At 39.2% G+C, this 22,615-nt stretch overlaps 1 long non-coding RNA gene across 1 annotated transcript; it reads left to right on the top strand.

The window, feature by feature from the left end:
• The first annotated feature begins 1,845 nt into the window (after nucleotides 1–1,845).
• On the top strand, nucleotides 1,846–5,648 carry LOC129639663 (uncharacterized). Its single transcript, XR_008708534.1, has 3 exons — nucleotides 1,846–2,095; nucleotides 2,254–2,312; nucleotides 5,223–5,648. It is a non-coding gene; the product is annotated as an uncharacterized LOC129639663 (long non-coding RNA).
• The last annotated feature ends 16,967 nt before the right edge of the window (nucleotides 5,649–22,615 follow it).

The following is a 22,615-nucleotide window of genomic DNA, read 5'->3' as shown; positions in this document are numbered from 1 at the left end:
GCAAACTAGTACAGCCACTATGGAGAAACTGTGGAGATTCCTTAAAAAACTGGAAATAGAACTGCTGTATGACCCAGAAATCCCACTGCTGGGCATACACACTGAGGGAACCAGAATCCAAAGAGACATATGTACCCCAATGTTCATTGCAGCACTGTTTACAATAGCTTGGACATGGAAGCAACCTAGATGCCCATTGGTAGACAAATGGATAAGAAAGTTGTGGTACATATACACAATGGAATATTATTCAGCTATTAAAAAGAACACATTTGAGTCAACTTTCTTCCAATTTTACTTCTTTTCTAAAATACCTATTCTTAGTTTCAAAGACCATTTGAAACATGATTGTGTCTCATATTTTCCATGGATATAAAAACTCTTTAGAGCTTTACTGTTTAATATGGTAGCCATTAGCTATCTGTGGCTATTGAGTACTTGAAATGTGTGTGTGCGTGTGTGCATGCTAAGTCACTTCAGTTGTGTCTGACTCTGTGCAACCTCATGAACTGTAGCCCACCAGACTCCTTTGTCCATGGGATTCTCCAGGCAAGAATACTAGACTCAGTTGCTATGCCCTCCTCCAGGGGATCTTCTTGACCCACAGATTGAACCTGTCTTCTGTGACTCTTGCATCGCAGGTGTATTCTTTACTGTGAGCCACCAGGGAAGCCCCATTTGAAATGTGGCTACTCTTGACTAAGATATACCATATGTTTAAAATATATAATGGATGTTGAAGACTTAGTATGAAAAAAATGTAAACTGTCATTAATTTTGATGTTGATCATATGTTGAAATACTAATATTTTGGAGATATTAAGTAAAATATATTATTAAAATTAATCCCACCTGTTTCTTTGGATTTTTTTGGTGTGACTACAAGAAAATTTAAAATTACACAAGTAGCTAATGTTATATTTCTATTGGACAGTGCTTCTTTAAGGAGAAGCACCAAGTTCCTAAAGGATTGCTCCCTTTCAGACTTTGCCAAATAATTCTCTCTCCTCTAGGCTAGTTCTAACAAGTCAAATAAAGCAGATTTCATAATTGGAAGGAAGGCTGCAAGTCATTTGGAAATTAGGTGATGAAACCGCATGACAATTTGCTTTCCTGAGCCCTTCTTATTCCAAATGGAATAGTCACTGCTCTGTTCTCTCCTCTAGCTAATTTACATCTTATTTTCTTTCTGTCAGGAGTGTCATTTCCTGTGATTGATGAAACCATCTTTGCTAAATGCAAAAACAAGGCCACCACGTTACTCAAACTGGATTCACTACAAATATTTCCATCCTCTGGATCAGAAAGAATTCATATAGTTGCTTGAAAACCCTTCGAAAAATCACAATGTTTGGTTCCTTTCAGAAATTTAAATCAAGACTACAGGAACAAAAAAATATCATTACCATTACAAATATGAAAAAAACTGAGACTATCTGGCAGAACAATTTTTCTTTTATCTTAGGTCATGTTTATACATGGCCTCTGAATTTGCCATTTTTTGACTCAAGGGTTTTAGAGTCAACTTAATGATGGGTTTCTATACAATTAATTAGATTGACAGTTCAATAGAGTTAATTCACTTAGATTCAGTTTTTAGAGGTGATTTTTATAAGCCCATAGCCTTCATTTATGAACACATCTAAGTCACTAACAGCAGTGTTAGGACTTTAGAATTGTTATTACCTGAAAATGAGGAAGACATGTTAACCAAAAGGAAACAGACCTTTTCTCTTTAAGAAACAGCTGGGACCAACTACATGGTTTTATATACTCCCATGACTGCCTTTTTCCTGCTTTTCTTGAGTTTCTTTTAAATTATCAAATTTAGTAAAATGTCAGTACCTCAGAATTGTTTATTATTTTGTATTAAGTTGCATATAGTAAAATTCACTTTAGATTTGTAACACAGGCATAGATTTTTGTAACCACCACTAACAGGATATAGAAAAATTCCTGCACCGCTCGAGATTCTCTTTTGCTACCTCTTTGCATTCAGACACTCCTTCTATCCACAGTCCCTGGCAACCACTGAGAGGTTCTATGTTCCTATAATTTTGCCTTTTAGAGAATACCATATGAATGGAACCATATAGTATGTAACCTCTTGAGACTGATTTATTTTAATTAGTATAATGTATCTGAGGATTCACTCATGTTGTTGAAGCTATCAATAGTTTGTTCCTTTTTACTGCTGACTACAACAGTATGTTTATCCATTCACTTAATGAAGAATATTTGGTTTGCTTCCAGATTTTGGTAACCACAAATAATGCTGCTGTAAATGTTCATGTATAGGTTTTTGTGTGAATGTAAGTTTCATTTCTCTAGAGTAAATACCTAAGAGTGGGAAAGCTGGGTCATATGATAAGTGTATGTTTAAATTTATAAGATTTTGCCAAACTGTTTTCTAGAATGGCTAGGCTATTTTGCATTCCCACCTATGAGAGTTCCAATTGCTTTGAAGCCTCAGTGGCACTGGGTATCATCAGTATTTTTTATTTAACCCCTCGGATAGGGGATAATGGTATCTCATTGTAGTTTTAATTTACATATCTTTAATGATGAGTGATGTTGAACATCTTTTTATGTGATTATTTGTCATCTGTGTATCTTCTTTGGTGAAATGTCTATTCAAATCTTTGCCTAGTTTTAAAAATTTGATTATTTTCTTACAGACTTCTGAGTTATACATCTTTTATCAGATATGTGAATTTCAGATATTTTTCTCAGTCTGTGGCTTGTCTTTTCACTTGCTTTATAGTGTCTTTCACTTTCAGAGAGAAAAATTTTAAAATTTGGGAGCTGTACACTTTTTCAATTTGTTTTCTTTTACGGACTTTTATGGTGCTTTTGGTGTCATATCAAAGAAATCTTGGTGTCATCTAAGGCCACAAGGAGTTTTCTCTGTTTTATTCTAAGAGTTTGGGTATTTGATCCATTTTGAGGGTTTTGTTTTTGTTTTGATTTTTTTATACAATGTGAAGTACAGGTTAAGGTTCAATTTTTTTTCATATGGGTATGCAATTGGTCCAACATGTTTTGTTGAAGACTATCTTTTCTCTAATGAATTGCCTTTGCAACTTTGTCAAAAGTCAATCAACCTCACTTAATATGGGCCTCTTTCAGGACTATTTTTTGCATTGATCTATATGTCTATCCTTTGGTCAATATCAATCTGTCTTAATTACTGTAGCTTTAGAGTATATTTTAATATTGGGTAGTGTGAGTCCTTCAAATTTGTTCTTCTTAAGTATTGTTTTGATCATTCTACTTCTTTTATCTCTCCATCAAAATTTTAGTCATATTGTCTATATGTGTAGAGAATCCTAATAGCATTTTCATCAGGGTTGCTTAAAACATAAACACCAGTTAGGGGAGAATTGACATTTTAACTATACTGAGTTTACTTAGGGCTTCCCAGGTGGCTCTAGTGGTAAAGAACCTGCCTGCCAATGCAGGAGACATAAGAGATGTGGGTTCAATCCCTGTGTCAGGAAGATCCCCTGGAGAAGAACATGGTAACCCACTCCAGTATGCTTGCCTGGAGAATCTCATGACAGAGGAGCCCGGCAGGCTACAGTCCATGGGGTTGCACAGAGTTGGACATGACTGAAGTGACTTAGCAGGTATGCATGCAAGACATGAACATGGATGTCTCTCCGTTATTTAGCTCTTTTTTAGTTCTGTCATTAGTGATTTGTAGTTTTCCACATAAAGATCCTATATGTTTCTAAGAGATTTATACTGAAGTATTTAATACTTTTCAGTTCAGTTCAGTTGCTCAGTCGTGTCCAGCTCTTTGCGACCCCATGGACCTCAGCATGCCAGGCCTCACTGTCCATCACCAACTCCCAGAGTTTACCCAAACTCACGTCCATTGAGTCGGTGATGCCATCCAATCATCTCATCCTCTGTCGTCCCCTTCTCCTCCTGCCTTCAATATTTCCCCTCATCAGGGTCTTTTCAAATGAGTCAGCTCTTTGCATCAGGTGGCCAGAGTATTGGAGTTTCAGCTTCAACATCAGTCCTTCCAATGAACACTCAGGACTGATCTCCTTTAGTGCTATTACAAATGATAATTTTCTTTAAATTTAAAATTGTAGCTGAACATCACTACATATGGGATGCAATTCCTATCCTATGAATTTTGTATATTAGCTTTCTATCCTATGACTTTGCTATGCTTGCTTATTACTTCCAGGAGATTTTTTGGAGATTCTTTGGGATTTTATGCACAGGTAATAATGTCATATGCAAAGAATGTCTTCCTTTCCAAATCTATATACATTTATTTCTTATTCTTGCATTACTTAGGACTTTCAGTAGGATGTTGAATAGTTGAGAGAGGACGTTCTTGCCTTATTTCTGATTTTGGGGGAAAGTGTCCATACTTGAGTCCAGTCTCAAGTATGATGGTAGCTATGGATATCTTGCAGATATTATTTATAAAGTTGAGAAAGTTCCCCTCTCTTTCTAGTTTGATGAGTTTTTTTTTAATTACAAATGGGTTCTGGATTTGTCAAATGCTTTTTCTGCATCTATTGATATGATCATATGATTTTACACTTTTAGACTGCTGACATTATGGATTATGTTGATTGAATTTTGAATGTTGAACTAGTCTTGCATTCCTGAAATAAATCCCATTTGGTCATGATGTATACTTTTTAAAAACATATTGTTGGATTCTATTTGTTAATATTTTGTTGAAGATTTTTGCATCTATGTGAATGAGAGATACTAGTCTATAGCTTTCCATTCTAATGTCTTTATTTGGTTTTAGTATTAGGATAATGCTGGCCTCCTGGAATGAATTAGGAGGTATTACCTTTGCTTCTATTTTCTGGAATATATGGTGGAGAATTGGTATAATTTTTTCCTATAATATTTGGTTGAATTCACTAGTGAAATTAGCTGGATTTTGTGCTTTCTCTTAAAAGATTATTAATTGTGATTTAGTTATTCTAATATGGTTATTCAACATCCCTAATTTTCCTTTTGTGAGTTTTGGTAGTAGTTTGCATCTTAATGCGAGTAGGTCCATTCAAATTTCCCTCTACATACTTTTTCTTGCATCTTACAATTTTGATAAGTTGTATTTTTATTTAGTTCCACAAATAGATCCTGAACATATTTTGTTAGATTTATACATATATATTTCATGGAGGGGCTATTGTAAATGGTGTTGTTTTTAAATTTTAGTATCCAATTGTTCCCAGGTGACTCAGTGGTAAAGAATCTGCCTGCCAATTCAGGAGACGAAGATTCAATCCCTAGTTTGGGAAGATCCCCTGGAGGAGGAAATGGCACCCACTCCAGTATTCCTGCCTGGAAAATCCCATGGACAGAGGAGCCTGGTTGGCTAGAGTCCATGGAGTCACAAAGAGTCAGACATGACTGAAATGACTTAGTGCATGTAATATGTACATCCTACTCACCTTTTCCTTATTCATAGAAGCTCATGACACTAAGAATTATTTAACAGGTAAATATCAACTGACTGGACGATGTAAGTGAAGAGTGAAATGTCATTATTCAATAAAATGATGTTAGTAACTCCACAATGTTCTTCTGAGACAGATAAGCTTGATCAGTTATAACCACTTATAAACATTGAAAAGAATTGCATGAGTATCTTCATACCTCTGGGAATAAATTGGCCATTAAAAAAAAGACAACAAAATAATAAACCAATAGAAAAAACTTCCAAAATGTTTTTTAAAAAGAAACATTGCTATATACTGGTTACCCTCTTTCTCTCTGGTTTAAATTCAAACACTGTGGAAATATGTTAAATAAGCACATTTAGCATACTTGGTTTATGAAAATGCCTTTTGTCAGTTTGATGTAAACTGCATTGAGGGAAATAAACAGTAAAATCTAGAATTAATGTTCCCAATTGCAATTGCTGGGAGCAGGAGAAGATAGTGAAAAACCTCAAGTAGAAATGACACTAAAAAATAAATCCTTCCTTCCAGCCTGTCTGGTATCTATTTCCCAAAGCACTGAGCATTTGTTGTCTCTCATCTGAAATAGATGGTTTTGTCTTGCTGGAGCTTACACATATGTACATTTGTTTATTCTCTGAAGGTGATTCTTCATCATAAGGTATTGGAAACAGATTCTCTAGGGAAAACATCTGCTCAGCTATAATGCTAGCATCTGCCAAGTTAGGTGTATGAAGAAAAAACAAACTTTATCTTAGTGGTTCAGGGACCTCAAATCCACAGTCTAACATAATAACAAAGGCAGACGAGCTGCATCTTTCCTCCATTGCTCCTGCGGGAGCCTGGCCCTGGTCATGCCAGGTGCAGAACATATAGTGAGATGACGCTGGTCCTCGGGACAGGAGTCAGTTCTGGAGGTGGAAGTCATTTGGTCAGCTTAGAGAAAGGGCTTCAGATGAAACTAGACACTGGCTCTGCTTTCATGTTTCCTTAAAGCTTTCCCTGTTGCTCTGGGTAGGGGGATAGCAGAGGTGTGTGGGCTTAATGTTTATGGATCAAAGGTCTTGGGTCTGGCACAATGTGAGAGAGTTGTAGCGTAGTGGATCGGAGTATGGGCACTAGAGCCAGATTGCCATGGTTTAGGTGCTCGGCTCTGCCACTAACTGTGTTACTTGGAAACCCAAGTTAATATTGGAAAATATCCTTAATCTTCCCGAGTCTCTGTTTCCTCATCGATAAAACAGAGATGATTATTTCAGAAATGGACATAAATGAACTAGAAGTGTAAAGGCATTGTATGCAATCTGGGCATATGTGTTCTTAGAACTGTTTAAAATGAATAGCAAAATATTTATGACTTTCTTAGTTCAGTTCAGTTAAGTTGCTCAGTTGTGTTTGACTCTTTGCGACCCCATGGACTGTAGCATGCCAGGCTTCCCTGCCCACCACCAACTCCTGGAGATTGCTCAAACTCCTGTCCTAATTTTCTTCCCAACCCAGGGATCGAACCCAGGTCTCCTGCATTGCAGGCAGATTCTTTACCAGCTGAGACACAAGAAAAGCCCATGTCCAGGTTAAAACCAGGTAATGACTAGCTTTTTGGTAAAAGTCCCCCTTGGTAGATGATGCTGAGCCTCCAAAGGATTTTAATCTACACTTCTCCCTACTTTACCCCAACTCTTTTTACTTCAACAGAATCTATAACTTCCTTCAGCTATAGTGTGTCCTCCCTGTCCTGGGGATACTGAACAACTTGAGTACTTCCTGGAGTTTGCAGAGTATTTATAAGACCTGAGCTGATGGAGCTTCAGCTCCCACTCCATTGTCATTCCACACATATTTTCTGAGGTTTTCTGGAAGGCAAGGCATTTTGGTGCTGAGTAGGAGTTTGGTGCTGGCAAAAGCAAGTTTTGGTTCTAAAATCTGTTCACTGTCCTATTGCTCTTGATTAACCCTTATCTGATTCTGCATTATGCATTGAACTCTGTGCTAACAGCTTCTTTTGCTCCTTCTTCTCCATTGTTCCTGTATCTACAGTAATGCTGCTCCACATTGTTGTCATTCTTAGAGTCCACAATGAGATGTCAGCTTAGAAACTTATACAGTTGAAATGAGATTTCTGTTTGAGAGTTCAACTGTAAAGGTCATATGCAGTAGATCAGGGGGGATAATTAGTGCTTTAAAGAGGCAGCAGGGCTCTCAGACCAGCAAAGCTGGACAGCAAATGGAAGTGCTCTGTTAACATTTGTGAAGGACAAAACAGCCTGGGTGGTGGTGGCTTCTTCCAAGTGCAGTACAGTACAGAGGGAATTAAGGCCAAGTAGAATGACAGGTGGGCTTCTCATGTGGTGCTAGTGGTGAAAATCCTGCCTGCCAATGCAAGAGACGTAAGAGACATGGGTTCGATCTCTTAGTTGGGAATATCCCCTGGAGGAGGGCATGGCAGCCCACTCCAGTACTCTTGCCTAGGAAAGCCCATGGACAGAGGAGCCTATTGGGCTATACAGTCCATATAGTCACAAAGAGTTGGATATGACCAAAGTGACTTAGCATGCAGGAGAATGACAGGTAGAGCATCTTTGGCCAGACTCCCTGTGCTGGGGGAGGGCACTCAGGCTACTTCAGCTGAGGAATATTTCTCAGGATCAACTAAAGTTTTCTTGCGTGACTCCATAGTCATCAAGATCTCTGGCCTCCCATGTATAAAGATAGGGTATGTGCTGATCTGCCATTTTGAATCTTCTGTTACTCTTGACATTTGTATTTTTCATTGTAAATGCATGAGTCAGCATTTTGTTGGGTCTTTCATCTTAGTTCCATGAGCTTAATGAGTTTGAGGATGCATCTCAGAATGGGGGTTATGACCCATGTCCAGACAATGAAGTTCCTGGATCTGCAACCTAAGGCCTAGGCCTGGTTTGATGACATTATTGTCCAGTACTTGTTAACTTTGACAAAAAAAACAAGCTCTTGCCTAAATTGTGACATCATTTTCCTAACAAATTTCCCATGTTCCTGCCTCTTGTTTCTTTACCATCTAGTTCATCCTGTACCTAACTTCTTGCCCCAAATTTTTGCTCCTATGTTTTTCTCAAGAAGCTATAATGGCTATCTACTGCTCTCTGAAAGAATTTGAAGGGGATTATAAAATATATCCACCAAACAATGTTTTGTCCCATCCTGACTGCCAAACTACCAGAAATGTTACCACCAGAGCTTCATTCCTTTTAGTTTAAGGTCCAGAATTTTGGAGCATTTTATTTCTATTGTTTTCTGATCTCCTCTGCTTTTTATCAGAAGTCAGACATCATTCTTACTTTTGTTACTTTGTATATAAATGTGCTTTTTTTTTTCTTCTGGCTACCTAAAAAATTTTATTTCTGGTTTTCAGTATTTAGATTGTGATGTGCCTATCTTTGACTTCCTTTGTATTTACAGTACTTGGGCAGGGGTCAGTGAGCTCCTGAACATGTGGAATTTAGATTTTTATTAAATGTGGGAAAATTTGGTCAATATTTATTCAAATAATTTTTATGCACAGTTGTCTCTCTTCTCTCAGTCTGAGACTCTAATTACACTTAAACCAGACTGTTGGGTATCATTCTGTATGTTACTGTGGTTCATTTCATCCTTTTTCAAAATTTTGCTCACTCTGTGCTTCACTTTGGTTGATTTTATTGTCCTGTCCTCAATTTTACTGATTCTTTATTCTGTTGGTACAATCTACTGTCAGAGTCATTGAGTGAATTTTTAATTTTGATATTAAATTTTTTTTAGTTCTAGAATTTTTATTTCATGCTCTTGGTCTTTGACCTGGGTTTGATCAGACCTGGGTTTGATCCCTGGGTTGGGACAATCCCCTGGAGAAGGGAAAGGCTATCCACTCCAGTATTTTGGCATGGAGAATTCCATGGACTCTATAGTTTAGTATAGTTTGAGAATCTCTCCGCAAACCCCTTATTCCTCTACCATTTACTCAATTTTCCCCTGTAAATTCTTTAACACGTTTATCATAGTGATTTAAAAATCCTTGTCTGTTAATCACAACATCTAGATCACCTATGGGTCTGTTTATATTGACTGATTTTTTTTAACATCTTCTTAGTTTTTTACACTTACAAATCCAATTTTTTTTCTTGTGTAGTACATGATGCATTACAGAGATTCTGGATTGTCTTGTCTTACTCTGAAGAGTGTTGAGTTTTGTTTTAGTTGATGGCTAAATTACTGATGGGTCACCTTAATCTTTTGGAAATTTGGTTTTGGATCTCATTAAGGAAGGTTTACTCCCTGGTTTGGAAAGATCCCCTGGAGAAGGTAATGGCAACCCACTCCAGTATTCTTGCCTGGGGAATCCCATGGACAGAGTAGAGCCTGGTGGGCTGCAGTCCATGGGGTCACAAGGAGTTGGACATGACTGAGTGACTTTCACTCACTCACTCATTTTAGTTTTGCTTTTTTGCCCTTGGATGAATCCCCTAATCCTGGCATGTGGCATTTCTTATAAAGATGTGGCCCTGATGAAATTGCAATGGAAAGATTGAAGTGTTTAAGTTTGTGACTTGTCTTTGTAACCTGAGATTACCTAAACTCCAAACTCTCCTCTGCAGTGGGCAGTTGTTAAAATTGCTATTCAGTTTTTCAGCTTTCTAGCTATCATTTCTTTTTTAGACTCCTTGGACTCTTATTCCGTGTTTTATAATTCAGAAGTCAGTCATAGATTTGAGGAGTATTTGTATGCATATTTGGGCTTCCCTTGTGGCTCAGCCGGTAAAGAATCAACCTGTATTGTGGGAGACCTGGGTTTGATCCCTGGGTTGGGAAGATCCCCTGGAGAAGGGAAAGGCTATCCACTCCAGTATTTTGGCATGGAGAATTCCATGGACTCTATAGTCCATGCAAAGAGTAGGACACAACTAAGCAATGTTCACTTTCACTTGCACTTTGTATGCATATTTTGTGGCTTCCCTTTTTGCAGCTCCCTCTTTTCTCGAATTTCTCCCTTCTCAATTCCCAATTGTTCTGTAAGGTCTAAACTCTGTCCTCTAAATCTTCAGGTCAATAAAACTCAAGATTTCTTCTCTAGCGAAATCCAAGATACTTATGAGAACTAAAGGGTGTCCTAAAAAAAAAAAAAAAAAAAGACATATTGATGTGAATCTCAGCTAGTGTAATTCTTAGCAAAATGCCTGGCATAAAATAAGTGTTCATTAAATCATTAAAAATTTGAAAAGTCAAGAAAATAGCTTTGCTATCACCATGCTGTTAGGGCAAAAGTAGCAAATTCAGGATGAATTTCCTCTGGATCGCTGTTTCTCAGAATGTGATCAGCAGACTGCCATGCAACAGAATTATTTGAGATTGCTTGTCAATAAGGTAGATTTTCTGGATCCTAACTTAGAATGTTATGCTATGCTGTGCTAAGTCACTTCAGTCTTGTCCGACTCTGTGTGACCCCATAGACGGCAGCCACCAGGCTCCCCCGTCCCTGGGATTCTCCAGGCAAGATCACTGGAGTGGGTTGCCATTTCCTTCTCCAATGCATGAAAGTGAAAAGTGAAAGCGAAGTCGCTCAGTCGTGTCTGACTCTTAGTGACCCCATGGACTGCAGCCTACCAGGCTCCTCCATCCATGGAATTTTCCAGGCAAAAGTACTGGAGTGGGGTGCCATTGCCTTCTCCGAACTTAGAATGACTAAACCCAAATTGGCAGGAGTGGTGTCTAAGATTATACTTCTAATCAGCTTCCCAAGTAATTTCTTTGCCCATTACATTTAAAAAACTACTGGATAACTCAGAGGCAAAGAGAAATTTCTGGGGGAAGGGGTTGGAGAGACTGCAAAACTTTGAACTTCTGCCTCACCTTCCAGAAGTCTAGATTTTATTGCCTTTCTGGCATTGATGTCTGCATGCTTATTACTTTAGATGGAGACTGAAAAGTTTCAGTCATCCTTAAGTGTCTAGCCTGAGGGCAATTGGCAGAGTGATTAAACCAAAAGAGGTTATAATTCATCCTTCAGATTCGTGGTTAAAGGCATTCTGCTGCATAACTTTTCACCTGTGAAGTACTCCACAGCACTTAAATCATCTTTTACTAAATGGAAGTCCCAGCTTCCTGGAAGAATAGATATTATTTTTAAACCTTCATTCCTCTTGCTTTAAACAAACATGTTAAAAACAATTAAATTTTAGCTTGCAATTTTCATTTCCTTATTAAAAATTAATTAATTTATCTATTTTAATTGGAGGCTATTATTTTATAATATTGTGGTGGTTTTTGCAATACATTGACATGAATCAGCCATGGGTGTACATGTGTCCCACAGTCCCTAACCCTCCTCCCATCTCCCTCCCCCTCCCATCCCTCTGGGTTGTCCAGGTGCACCAGCTTTGAGTGCCCTGTTTCATGCATCAAACTTGGACTGGTGATATAGTTTACATATGGTAATATACATGTTTCAGTGTTATTCTCTCAAATCATCCCACCCTTGCCTTCTCCCATAGAGTCCAAAAGTGTGTTCTTTGTATCTGTGTCTCTTCTTGTCTCACAGATAGGGTCATTGTTATCATCTTTCTAAATTCCATATATAGGCAGTAATATATGTATTGGTGTTTTTCTTTCTGACTTAGTTCACTCTGTATAATAGGCTCCAGTTTCATCCACCTTATTAGAGCCGACTCAAATGCATTCTTTTTAATAACTGAGTGATATTCCATGTGTATATGTACCACAGCTTTCTTTTTCATTCATCTGCTGATGGACATCTAGGTGGCTTCCATGTCCTGGCTATTCTAAACAGTGCTGCGATGAACACTGGGGTACACGTGTCTCTTTCAATTCTGGTTTCCTTGGTGTGTGTGCCCAGCAGTGGGATTGCTGGGTCATATGGCAGTTGTATTTCCAGTGTTTTAAGGAATCTCCACACTGTTCTCTATAGAGGCTGTACTAGTTTGCATTCCCACCAAAAGTGTAAGAGGGTTCCCTTTTCTCCACACCCTCTCCAGCATTTATTGTTTGCAGACTTTTGGATAGCAGCCATTCTGACCAGAGTGAGATGGTACCTCATTGTGGTTTTGATTTGCATTTCTCTGATAATGAGTGATGTTGAGCATTTTTTCATGTGTTTGTTAGCCATCTGTATGTCTTCTTTGTAGAAGTGTCTGTTTAGTTCTTTGGCCCATTTTTTGATTGGGTCATTTATTTTTCTGGTATTGAGCTGCATGAGCTGTTTATATATTTTTGAGATTAATTCTTTGTCAGTTTATTTGTTTGCTATTATCTTCTCCCATTCTGAAGGCTGTCTTTTCACCTTGCTTATAGTTTCCTTTGTTGTGCAAAAGCTTTTAAGTTTAATTAGGTCCCATTTGTTTATTTTTGTTTTTATTTCCATTACTCTGGGAGGTGGGTCATAGATCTTGCTGTGATTCATGTCAGAGAGTGTTTTGCCTATGTTTTCCTCTAGGAGTTTTACAGTTTCTGGTCTTACATTTAGATCTTTAATCCATTTTGAGTTTATTTTTATGTATGCTGTTAGAAAGTGTTCTAGTTTCATTCTTTTACAAGTGGTTGACCAGTTTTCCCAGTACCACTTGTTAAAGAGATGGTCTTTTCTCCATTGTATATTTTTGCCTCCTTTGTCAAAGATAAGGTGTCCATAGGTACATAGATTTATCTCTGGGCTTTCTATTTTGTTCCATTGATCTATATTTCTGTCTTTGTGCCAGTTCCATAGTGTCTTGATGATTGTAGCTTTGTTGTATAGTCTGAAGTCAGACAGGGTGATTCCTCCAGTTCCATTCTTCTTTCTCAAGATTGCTTTGGCTTTTTGAGTTTTTTTGTGTTTCCCCACAAATTGTGAAATCATTTGTTCTAGTTCTGTGAAAAATACCATTGGTAGCTTTTAGGGATTGCATTGAATCTACTGTTGAATTGTGGCAGGGTTCTATAATCTACTTAATATTGCATCTAGACTTAATATCACATAGGGTAATTATGAGGGCCTTAAATACAGTGCCATCATGGTTTTTAAAATCTTTCTGGAAAGAGAACAGAAGTTTCTGTCCTTAGTCAACAAATACATAGACTGAGATAGTGTGACCAAACTCACGGAAAACAGGTAAGAATAGGACTCACAGGGATCTTAGGTACTCTTAGGATCTTAAGACTCAGGCATCTTGTATATTGCCTGTCACTCATTACATTGAATGGGGCTTCCCAGGTGGCTCAGTAGTAAAGAAAAAAAATCCACCTGCCAATGCAGGGACATGGGTTCACTCCCTGAGTGGGTAAGATCCCCTGGAGTAGGAAATGGCAATCCACTCTGGTATTCCTGCCTGGAGAATCCCATGGACAGAAGAGTCTGTCAGGCTGCAGTTCATGGGGTCTCAAAGAGTTGGACATGACTAGGCAACTGAGCACACACAGAGAGATTGAGTACCTGAATGAATGAATGCACATTATGTGCTTTATGTTTGGAATTGACGGAATCCCACTTTTGAGTCGTTAAATGGTACATTCTGTCTTATGAGAGTCCTCCCCTCACAGCTTCTCCACTTTCAACCAGATGTGCCAGGATGAAATGCTTTGGACAAGTGGCAATTGCAGAAGTGGCTGAATGGGCTGCCAGGCTGGCACAGGGTCAGGGATGGTGTATCAGTGGGCCCCTGCCTATGGCTTCCTCTCTGGGCATGCTCCTCTCCATCTCACTCTATCCCACAACCCACTTCTCAGAATTTCCCTCATGTTCTCAGCATACTCAATCTGTGTTGCCTCTCAGAGTGCTACTCAACTCAGGATTCTTCCCTGCTGCCCTTCAAAAGGACCTTTTTGAAAATCTTACCAGACAAGTGAGCAGCAGAAACATAATCATGAAACCAACCCTTTTGATCTGGAAGCAAAGTAATTCAACACCCACCAAAAACTGACAGACACCTGCTCATGAACAGCAGTGGCAGTGTTCTGGATTTGCTTGCGAGCTGTGTCACTTGCTGAGGGAATTGTTTTCAACTTCCAGGCTATGACAGACCTGGAGAAACATACTCTAATATGCAAGGCACAGGCCCCAATTAATGTTTCACCCATTGCATGTGGCTTGACAGTTCTCCTGACTTGTTGCAATCATAAGTGTGAAACTCTTGGGGTCTCAGTTAAATTGTTTTGTGACATTGCAGCTTAAGTTTTTCATTCCAAACCTTACCTTTTATTGAAAGAATTTTAAGGTATTGCCTTTATACAGTGATTATATATCCATATATGCACCATGTTTTGTTCACAGAAAGATTTGTTATAAGTGTGAGGGGCTTTCCATCCCTGCTTGTTTTGGTTACAACTCTTATGGATCAATTTATGTCTGATATATAACCAATAAATCCACAGTTCTGTATATGATGTGTGTGTGCATGTGTGTGTGTGTGTGCTCAGTCATGTCTAACTCTTTGAGACCCCGTGGACTGTAGCCTGCTAGGCTTCTCTGTCCATGGGATTCTCCAGGCAAGAATACTGGAGTGGGTTGCCATTTCTTCCTCCAGGGGATCTTTCTGACCCAGGGATAGAACCTGCATCTCTGGCATCTCCTGCATTTGCAGGCATATTCTTTACCACTGTGCCACCTGGAAATATGTAGAGGAAGGGGAAAAATGTTGGCAGCTGATACAGCACACAAAGTAACTGAAAGCTGGTCTTGGGTAAGTGTTTTGTGCTGATGGTCCAGGAATGAGAGGGCACAGAACAAGTTGATGGTGATGGTTAAGAATCACTAGTTTGCAGCAGACACTGTTGAGGTCCTGCTCATATCCTCTGCCCCATATCACCTGTGATGGGTTATGGTCCCCTAAAAGACCTGTCCATATCCTAACCCCCAGGATATGTGAATGCGGCCTTATTTGGAAATAGTCTTTGCAGATATAATTAAGTTAAGGATCCTGAAATGAGATCATCTTGGATATAGGGTGGGTCCTAAACCCAAAGTTCCCTGGTGGCTTAGACGGTAAAGAAGTCTGCCTGCAATGTGGGAGACCAGGGTTCAATCCCTGGTTTGGGAAGATCCCCTGGACAAGGAAATAGCAGCCCACTTCAGTATTCTTGCCTGGGAAATCCCATGGATGAAGGAGCCTGGTGGACTATAGTCCATGGGGTCGAAAAGAGTCGGACATGACTGAGCAACTGACACATACCCCTAAATCCAAAGACAAATATCCTTAGAAGAGAAGAGAAGGGGAGAAGACACAGAGACACAGTAGAGAAGGTGATGTTAAGACAGAAGAAACTGGAGTGATGTAACCACAACCCAAGGAAGGCCAAAGGCCATGTGGACCCACCAGAAACCAGAAGGGGGAGAAAGAATCCTCTGCAGAGTCTTCGGAAGGAATGTGGCCCCAAAGACACCTTGATTACAGATTTTTGGACTCCAGAACTGTGAGAGAATCAGCCTCTGTGTGTCAGCCACCTCGTTTGTGGTTAGTTGTTATGGCAGCTCTCAGAGACTAACACCCCACCTCAGCGCATGATGGTGGGCTGAACTTCTGGCCGGCCAGAACTGGCATTTCTTTACCTGGAGGCTTCCTCTTGCTGCCCAGACCTACTTTTGTCCATCTGCTGAGCAGGTTAGGCCAGCAGGTGTGCTGGGGAGGAGGTAAGGAACGTCTATACTAACAGTTAGATGCTCTTTTTTTAGAGTTTTCAAATTTCCTTTCTCATCTTCATTGTCCAGTCAGGACTGATGAGAGTAGATGTATAAAGACACTAGCCCCCTCCCTCCTTAGGTGGGGTGACTCAGAGGCATACATCCTATGCTGGCTCCTAGAATTTTAGAGCAGCTCTGCACAATGGTAGCTAGTGTGATGAGCCTGGTACTGGTGTCCCTCCCTTCCCCCATTTCAACTGTCTACTTCCATATCAGTTTTTGGTGGAATCGCCTCCCAAGTAAACTCCTTCTCCTTGAATGCTTGTCTCAGGGTCTGCTTCAGGGTGGAACCCAAAGCAAAACATAAAAGAAACGACATGTTGTCCTGGTAGCTTACAGAAGGTGCCATTTCAGTGATATGATGCCTTGGGCATTTTCCTGGACCCTTTTATGAAAGTTTTCTGATTCTGACCTTAAACCAAACAGAAACTCGCTGTCATTAAAAATGATCTCTCAAGATGTGTATTTATTTACAGCCTCCTTTTGAGAAGGATTTGAAGTAGCATTTGAATTGAGCTAGTTAATGTATCATGTCATATTCTTTAAAAATTATGATACCCTGGTACAAAATTGGTACTTAATAAATGTTTGTTTGGAGAAGAAAATGGCAACCCACTCCAGTGTTCTTGCCTGGAGAATCCCAGGGACGGGGGAGCCTGGTGGGCTGCCATCTATGGGGTCGCACAGAGTCGGACATGACTGAAGCGACTTAGCAGTAGCAGCAAATGTTTGTTAAATGAATGATTTATTTAATATTTACATATTTTAATATCCCAGAAAGCCTCCCATATATATTATAAAAGTTATCTTAAGTAATATCCTTGAAATGAATAAAACATTTGTCTTTCTCTTCAAGTGAAAATCTTTGATTGATACCATTTTCTAGACCTCTATTTGATGAAATATGTACTTTAATCTAGGTAATGTCCATTTGTGGGCTTTCCCACCCAATGGTTCAGAGGGTAAAGAATTGGCCTGCAATATAGAAGACAGGAGACACAGGTTTGATCCTTGGTCAGAAAGATGTCTTGGAGGAGGAAATGGCAACCCACTCCAGTATTCTTGCCTGAAAAATCCCAATGACAGTGGAGCCTGGAGGGCTACAGTCTAAAGGGTTGCAAAGAGTCGGACATGACTGAGCAACTAAGCATGCATCCATGTGTAGTTTATCAATTTCAATTTTCACTTGCTCATCAATCTATATTTTATATACAGAAATGATTAATATTTTATAGCTCTACCTTCAAGGTTGGGGTCAGTGCTGCTGCTGCTAAGTCACTTCAGTCGTGTCCGATTCTGTGTGACCCCATAGATGTCAGCCCACGAGGCTCCCCCGTCCCTGGGATTCTCCAGGCAAGAACACTGGAGTGGGTTGCCTTTTCCTTCTCCAATGCAGGAAAGTGAAAAGTGAGAGTGAAGTCGCTCAGTCGTGTCCGACTCTTAGCGACGCCATGGACTGCAGCCCACCAGGCTCCTCTGTCCATGGGATTTTCCAGGCAAGGGTACTGGAGTGGGGTGCCATTGCCTTCTCCGGGGTCAGTGCTAGTAAATGGCAAATGGTGATTTTTATTTTATGCAAACATGTTTTTCTCTATGTTAACAAGCAAGATGCTCTTTTTTAGAGTTTTCAAAATTCCTTCCTCCTCCTCATTGTCTAATTCTACATAAGTTACTCTTATTTCTACACACCAATTTTTGTGAAATTTGAAAAAATATGATTTTTTAATAAGTAAAATATCATAATTAATTTTCTATGTGTTATATTTCAACTTTTCCATAAATTTTCACTTAGTATGCCTTTTTCATTTTGGTTCCCACAGACTCTTTGCTTTCATCTTGAGTGGGTAGCCTATTCCTTCTCCAGTGGATCTTCCTGACCCAGGAATCAAACCAGGGTCTCCTGCATTGTAGGTGGATTCTTTACCAACTGAGCTATCAGGGAAGCCCTCATTTAAACAAGCAATCCAAAAATTGCTAAGTGGAGAAAAAGGTGAATTTTTTCTCTTATAATTTTCACTGAATGTAAAACCTGTTCTCATATTCAAAAATGTTTGTTTCTTTGATGTTTGTCTTAAATGGTTAAATGAATCTTCTCCAAATATTGGTAAAGATTTTTGAAGCCACTGACTTCATTTCTCTTTTAAAAAAATTAATTTATTTTAATTGGAGGGTAATTACAATATTGTAGTGGTTTTGCCATACATTGACATGAATCAGTCATGGGTGTACATGTTTCCTCCATCCTGAACCTCCCTTCCACCTCCCTCCCCTTCCCATCCCTCAGGGTTTTCCCAGTGCACCATCTTTGAGTGCTCTGTTTCATGCATCGAACTTGGGCTGGTGATCTATTTCACATATGGTAAAATACATGTTTCAATGCTATTCTCTCAAATCATCCCACCCTTGCCTTCTCCCACAGAGTCCAAAAATCTGTTCTTTATATCTGTGTCTCTTTTGCTGTCTTGCATATAGGGTCATTGTTACCATCTTTCTAAATTCCATATATATGCATTAATATTCTGTATTGGTGGTTTTTTTTCTGACTTACTTCACCCGTATAATAGGCTCCAGTTTCATCCACCTCATTAGAACTGACTCAAATGCATTCTTTTTAATAGCTGAGTGATATTTCATGTGTATATGTACCACAGCTTTCTTATCCATTTGTATGCTGATGGACATCTCTCTTTTTTATCTCTTTTCAAAACACTGAGGAGATGGGCTGAAGGCCAAGTAAACAAGTTGATAAACAAAGGGTGATCTATTCTACAGGATTTTAAAAATAAAACCTTTTTAATGGTGTGCCCTGGTCCAGCTGAAGTGTGTTAATTTCAAAATTATCTGGAAATAATGGCACAGTTCAATCTGTAGAAAATGCATCTGACCTTTTAAAAATATACTGCCCACACTGATGACTTTTTTTTCCTTAAGAAAATATAGGAAATTATGACAAGTTTCAAGTTTGTTGAAAAAGATGGCAGCTAGCTGTGGAAAAATGTACTGAGATCATACAACCAAGAAATGACTATTTCCCTCCTTCCAAAAGTAGCAGGCTCCCTTTAAATTCTTATTTCTCGTTTCTTAACAGAACACTTTTGGGTCCATACATTCAATCCAGAAATCTTTATTGGAAGTTTCTTAGATCTTCAGAATGAAGTAGATAATGCTTCTCAATTCCATTTATTAATTTATTATCAAAAACACCATTCACTGAAAAAATATGAGCAAACTTTATATTAATATAACTAGTGTATTAACTTTAATCTTTAATAAAAATGTACAGAGTGGGATAGAAATGTGATAATGTTTCAAAAACCCATTCTTATTGTCTGTATTCACAGTGAATTAAATGCTTATCCTTGTTTTTCCATAGCAGGAAATAAAGCATTTTTTTTTTAATCAAAAGGAGGCCATTTGCTGACTTGTGGATTTGTATGCAATTTTAAATATGGCTGAAAAGTGCAAAGTCTGGGGACAAATATCATAAGAATGAAATTAAACTGAGATATTTTGTATTGAAGTACCAAATCCAGGTATTAAGGAACTGATTGAGCCAAGGATGAAACCTAAATTAAGATTCCATTATTGTGTCAGTCTTTGAGGGAGGGAAAAAAAATCCTATCGTCTAGATTTTATCATAAATTATGGTGCAAATAAATTTTCAGTTGAGGTTATGCATTGAATTTAAAGTAGCATACAGTACTTCATTAATAACTTTTAGATATTTTATTCCTTTATGTGGCAACTGGACCAGACATCACACAAATAAAAAGGGAAGCGTTTCTTTGCTGTAGAAGCAACTATTTCACGTGATTTTTTCTTATTTCTAGATTAATCTACTATCACTATGCTTCTCCCAATGACTCCCGTGATTTTTAATGGGTTTTGAATGGCTTCTTTTTAAATTTGTGCTGCAATTTCAGGTGTAAGGACAGACCACTTCTTCCCAATTATCCTTTGAAATAGTGAGGACTTATAGTCAATGGTAATCTAATGATTCATATATCACTCTGCAATGCATTATGTGATATTCTTACCCAGATCTGCCCAATTCAGTTGCTTATGCTCACTAGGATCCTGACAGCTGTTTGCATTTCTTGATTGGGCCCTGGGCACTGCTGGTGTGTGTGTTCAGGGTCATGTCAGGTAGATATTTTGTGTGGCAGAGGTAATCAGTTCAGAAAGCTCTGGGGGAGTCTCAGTAAAGTGGCTTCTCTGACTTTGATTGTAGGTTTTCAGAGGGTTCAGGATGGGGAACACGTGTATACCTGTGGCGGATTCATGTTGATATATGGCAAAACCAATACAATATTGTAAAGTTAAAAAATAAAATAAAAAAAAAAACTTTCATCTAGCCATCTAGCCTAACAGTTGAGATACCAAGAATACTTATTATTCTCCATTCTCTCTGGGCCAAAGTGGGCTTCCCCAATAGCTCAGTGGGTAAAGAACCCACCTGCAATGCAGGAGACACAGGAGATGTGGATTTGATCCCTGCCTGGGTCAGGAAGATCCTCTGGAGGAAGAAATGGTAACTTGCTCCAGTATTCTTGCTTGGGAAATCCCATGGACAGAGAAGCCTGGCAGGCTACAGCCTCATGAGGTCGCGAACAGTCAGACACGACTGAGTGATGACACATGCATAGTGGGTCAACATGCCAAGAACTGTGTGCTCATCAGGCCACTCCCCTAGTCCAACTCAGGGCTCCTGAGTTCACCAGCCCAAGGGGGATCAAGGGCATATCTCTTGTCACAGTGTATTCTTGCACACAGTAGTTTGGTCTCAAAATGTTTGTAAAAAAAATTTAAAAGGAGAGAAAGCCCAACTTCTTGGACAAAAAGAGACTGAATCAGCTTTCTGTGTGAGATAGATGCTGCAGGGAACCAAACTGACAGGTCAAGCTTTTCCACAGGACTGGGCTGTCGTTGAAGGTGCATGTGAGGCGAGATTCTTGTCAGTATTCTACACAAAATATTGTGCTCTGTATTAAGTAGGATCTCAAGAGCATGTGAACTGGGACTTGCCGTCACCCAGGTCTGAATGCAATGCTTTTTCAGGGCTTCTGTCACTGTTTGTCACGCCTTGGGATGCTTGTAAAGAAGGAAAACACTGAACATAAGTGCTAAACACTCCCGTACATGGAGTAGGCTTTAGCAGATTACAGTGAAAGCCATCCATCTCGTCAATAGCCTGTAGAAAGAGTTGCAGGATGGGCACAGCACCATTCTGTTGTCACCAGCTTTGCTTCTCCATTGCCTGTGATTTCTGAGTGTCCCAAACATTATGGCAGAATTGTGGAATAATGGAGATTTTTCTCTGGGCTTCTGTAGTCAAACAAATCCGTTTATAAAGAGTGATTGCTTTTAGAGGTTATGTGAGACACCATCATTCAAGGCATTTCCAGACACAAACCAGATGACAGCTTAACAATTCAAATGCGCATGAATCTTTTCCCCTTACAGATTTAAGCTTTATGATACTGAAGACATCAATACTTGTGTTTGGGGAGAGATAGTCTGTCTACAGGACTAATGATTTATGGCAACTTTATAATCCCACCAAGCCTAGCCAATGTCTTCTGTATTCCTTGGGGAGCTGGTCCACCAACATAGGATTATAAAGAGCAGAAATTGTATCAATTTGTCAGACTATGCCCATTGCAATTCTCCATGACAAGGCTCCAAATTATATTTATCCTTAGGATCAGCTGAGATGAACTTCTTTTACCTTACCAAAGCCTAGTTATGCTGCCAAAGTTTAATTTTCAAAAAGTTAGAAGTGCAACTCATAGGCATGTAGTATGAACACATGTTGAAGATTTATACACTCAAGGCTATGGTTTTTCCAGTAGTCATGTATGGATGTGAGAGTTGGACTATAAAGAAAGCTGAGCACTGAAGAATTGATGCTTTTGAACTGTGGTGTTGGAGAAGACTCTTGAGAATCCCTTGGACTGCAAGGAGATCCAACCAGTCCATCCTAAAGGAAATCAGTCCTGGGTGTTCATTGGAAGAACTGATGTTGAAGCTGAAACTCCAATATTTTGGCCACCTGATGCGAAGAGCTGACTCATTTGAAAAGACCCTGATGCTGGGAAAGATTGAGGGCAGGAGAAGGGGATGACAGAGGATGAGATGGTTGGATGGCATCACTGACTCAATGGACATGGGTTTGGGTAGACTCCGGGAGTTGGTGATGGACAGGGAGGCCTGGCATGCTGTGGTTCATGGGGTCGCAAAGATTTGGACACAACTGAGCGACTGAACTGAACTGAACTGAATGAGAGAATGGTAACATGGCAAAGGCTGATTGAAAGAGCATTTTTGGGGGGCTGAGCATTTATAGGCATTTTAAGAGGATATTAAAATAAATTGCTATTAGATAACAAAACTGATTTATGTCCTATAGGACAATAAAACACCATAACCATTGGGATTTCCTTTTCAGGTGGATAGAAATCATTTGCATTGTTACTGGAAAAGA

The sequence above is a fragment of the Bubalus kerabau genome, chromosome X, assembly GCF_029407905.1.
Source record: "Bubalus kerabau isolate K-KA32 ecotype Philippines breed swamp buffalo chromosome X, PCC_UOA_SB_1v2, whole genome shotgun sequence".
NCBI lineage: Eukaryota > Metazoa > Chordata > Mammalia > Artiodactyla > Bovidae > Bubalus > Bubalus kerabau.
This window is presented reverse-complemented; position numbering and strand designations above follow the sequence as displayed.